A 4,172-nucleotide genomic window follows, 5' to 3' on the forward strand; every position below is an offset into this window, starting at 1 on the left:
GGCACTTCCTGTCAGGGGGCTCCATGGTCTATGCTTGAAATACTGGAAGGCGGCTGGGGAGCCACAGATCCTACATTGCGCTTTGGGGTATCTTTGAGAGGACGCAGAGGAGCTCTCACCGTGCAGCCCTGCCTACTAGCCAGGTGCCAGGGACCTTCCTGCTTCGGATCCTGAGTGTTGGATTTGCAAACCTGAGTCTTTCCCCCTCGTGCTTTTATGAGCGTACAGTTGTGTGTTTGTGTGTCTTTGCGGTGCCTCCCGTTGGTTATTGTGCTGGGGGCGGCTGCCACTCACGTATCCTGAGAGGACCCAAAAAGATGTTGGGTGTCCTGCGCTATTATTTTCTGGCAGGGCCCTTAGAGCCTTGTTCTATACACTGGCAAAAAGGCAATCAATGCTGACAGCAACTTGACATTCTTTTTTTTTTTTTTTTTTTTTTTTTTTTTTTTTTTTTTTAGTTTTTTCGAGACAGGGTTTCTCTGTGGTTTTGGAGCCTGTCCTGGAACTCCCTTTGTAGACCAGGCTGGTCTCGAACTCACAGAGATCCGCCTGCCTCTGCCTCCCGAGTGCTGGGATTACAGGCGTGCGCCACCACCGCCCGGCCCCTGCAACTTGACATTCTTGTCCTTCAGTCTCAGCTTCCCACAGTCCTGGGTTTCTTGCAATCCTGGAACCATGCATACTTCCGACAGGGATGCTAAGCTCTATGCCTTGCTCCACATGCTCGAGGAGAGAAAGGTCTCTCTCCCACGGACTGAGCATGAGTCCTCTCCAAACCAGCCCACACCGGTTCTTCTCCCTTTCCTAGAGTTCTGAGCGAAGCTCATGACATTTAATACATGTAGTAAGAGCACAGGTTCTTTGGCTTTCCCCCACCTACTTAGTCTCACCATAGAACTCCGCATTTCCAGTGAGGAGTTTGTTGACCCGGATGGGCCCAAAGTCCTACAGGATTCGCCGACTCTGAGGAGCCAATGGTAAAATGACCTAGGCCTGCATGTCTCATAAGCTACCTGCTTGCTGGGACCTTTGCTTGTTTCCTTCTTTGCTTGCATCATTGCTTATAGACAGCTTGCTTGCTTTCTTGCTTGCTTGCATGCTTGCTTCCTCACTTGCTTCAAGTCCTTCTATCTTTCTTTTCTAGTCTTCTTTTAGTCTTTCTGGCCGGGTTTCCTGTGGCCCCGTCTGTTCTTAAGCTCTTTCTTTCATTCTGGATGAAAGCTTTCTCCTGTGCCCTGGACTCCAATTATGCCTCTATGGAGATCCTACCTGTTGGCCACCACACTGGACTGCTCGGTGTTCTGACCCACGAAGACACCCATGCTAGCCGTTCATCAGAGAAGCTGGGGCACATGGCTTATATCCAGAGACATCTCCTCCTGCCACCTTGCATATCCTGCACTCCTCCGCCACAGCTCGTGCCTTGGGCACCTGTTGAGTACCTTGCATCCAAGAGAGCTGAATGTCTGTGGACTCACAGCACCCTGTCTTTCCCTTCCATATCATTGCTGAGCTTTCCTCTTTTTGAGAAGATGGCTGGGTGCTGGGAAGTGAACACACGGCTCTCATCTCCTTCTCTGGAGTGTTCAAGTCGGTTTAGTGACTTGGGCACAAATTGGGAGCCCCAGCCCGAGGCCGCAGGTGTCAGCTTTTGTCTGGAGATCTATGTCTTTCCATAGATCAGGAAGTTTTCTCGTTTCCAGAAAATTGAGCTGCCTCACTGCATTGTCTCTTTTGATTGACCCGACTGGAAGCTAGACAGGCTCACAGTCATCCTAGGCTCGGGTTTCACCTCTACCCTGCTTCTCAGGCTCTTTTGCTTCCAATAGGAAACTTTTCATGTCTGTCCTTGTGGGATCTGCGCCGACTGAGCCTCATTCAGAGGCTGCCTGACATGCCTGGACACTCAATCAGACTTTGATGAGAATGGCCTAGAGAAAGCTCCACAATCTATTCCTTCCTTCCTCGTGGGATCATAGCTCCCTAGAGCCATGGCCAAGGCACTGTGGGCCAGGATGGTGGCAAGGGAGTCGAGAGCCAGCGTGACTGAGGGTACCATGGGGACTGTAGAATGCTTGCCTCTAGGTCCGGTGGTGACCCCAGTCATGACCCCAGTCATGACCCTCTTTGCTTTGGCCCCCACTGATACAGCAATGGAACTAAGTTATCCATTCCCGGCCCCTGGCCCCGGTCTGGTGGTAGGGTCATTCAGGACAATTGTTTTCCTTATGAGTCCAGCCTGAGGACACGGGTGCTGTGTCAGTAGGAAGAGCACATTGTGGACAGTGTCTGCTCTTGAATGTCCTTGCCTATGCCAGGAGCATTCTGTTCTGTGTGGAGTGTTCTAACCGTGCATGGGGATGTCCGCAGGCCTGGGGACCCATAGGCTCGTGGATCCGTGTCAGTTTCAGGCCAGCCTGAAACAGATCTACGAGGTCAAGGACAGCCCTGACTTCTGAGCGGGACCCCTGTCACAAACGATAACGACATCTCATTGGAGTAAAAATGCCGGTGACAAAGTCTTCGTAAACCTCCGCGGAACCCTCCCGGGTCCTTCCAGGTCGGTTGACACGAAGGACTGTCACCCTGGGGTCCTCTGGAGTCACCAGGAGGCCGTCAGCGGCTTGGTGAGAAGCCTGAGCCAGTGGTTCCAGCAGGCTGGAGTTACTCTGCTCTCAGCATGGTGCTAGGGACCCATTTTCCCCAGGTGCCATTGCGCATGCGCAAGGCCGAAATTTTTTTTATTTGAACAGAGAGAACCTCCTTCCAGCTCAGCATGGGGCCTCGTGCCTTGGATCTAAGCAGGAGAGAGACCCAGTCAGCTAGGCTGCAACTAAGTTTCAGGGGAGGCAGGGCTCTATGGTGCTGAGTGACCTTTAGGCTGGTCATGCAACCAGCACCTAGAGGAACTTCATGTCAGGCTGCTCCATGGTCAGTGCTGGAAATACTGAGAGGTGCCTGGGGAGCCACAGATCCTACATAGCACTTGGGTGTCTTTGAGAGGATGCAGAAAGGCGCTCACCGTGTAGCCCTGCCAGCCTGGAGCCAGGAACCTTCCTGCTTCTGGCTTCTGATTGTTCGATTTGCAAGCCTGAGCCATTGTCCTTGGTGCTTCTTGCTTTTATGAGCATAAAGTTGCGTGTGTGTTGTTTGTGTGTTTGTGTGTGTGTGTGTGTGTGTGTTTCTCTGCGGGTGTGTTTGTGTGTATTGGGGTTGCTTCCGTTGGTTGTTTTGCCTTGGGAGGCTACCGCTCGTGTATCCCGACGAGACCCGAGAAGATGTTGGGTGTCCTGCTCTATTTCTTGGCAGGGCCTTTAGAGCCTTTCTCTACCTCACTGACTAGAAGGCAATCAATGCTGGACAGTAACTTTGCCCTCTCATCCTTCAGTCTCAGCCTCCCTCAGTCCTGGGGTTCTTGCAAGCATGGAACCATGCAAACATCCTACATGTATAATGAGCTCTCTCCCCTGCTCCCCATGATTGAAGAGAGATAGCTTTTTCTCCCATGGACTGAGTGGTCTCTACACCAGCCCATACTGGTTCTTCTTCCTCCCTAGAGTTCTTATCAAGCTCATGACCTTCATTTCATATACTAAGACCACATGTATTTTGTTTTTTTATGCATGGACATTGTCTTACCATAGAACTAGTCATTCTCAATGAAGAATTTATTGACCCAGATGGGCCCAAGTCATCCACGTCTTGGTGACTCTGAGGACCCAATGGTCAAATGATCTAGGCACGCATGTCCCATCAGCTACCAGCTTGCTGGGTCGTTTGCTTGTTTCCTTCCTTGCTTGCTTCTTTGCTTGTTGGCATTCTCGCTTGCTTCATTTTTTTCTTGCTTGCATGCACATGCATGCCCTCTTACATACATGCCTTCCTGCAATCTTGCAGCCTTTCTTGCTTCACATCTTTCTATTTCTCTGTCTTCATTTGGAGTTTCTGCCTCGTCTCTTTGTGGCAACCACAAATCTGAAGCTCTTTCTTTCTTTCTGGATTAAAGTTTGGAATCAGCAAACATTACAGGGAGGCTGATGTCTCTTTTTTTTCGTTTTTCTTTGTTTTTTTTTTTTTTTTTTTTTTTGCTTTTGTTTCATTTTATGTAGTTTGTCTTAGGCAGTATAGGAGTTTTTTCTTCATGTCTTTTCTCCGGCATTCAATATATTTCT

Source organism: Microtus ochrogaster, unplaced genomic scaffold (genome assembly GCF_000317375.1).
Source record: "Microtus ochrogaster isolate Prairie Vole_2 unplaced genomic scaffold, MicOch1.0 UNK1, whole genome shotgun sequence".
Lineage (NCBI taxonomy): Eukaryota > Metazoa > Chordata > Mammalia > Rodentia > Cricetidae > Microtus > Microtus ochrogaster.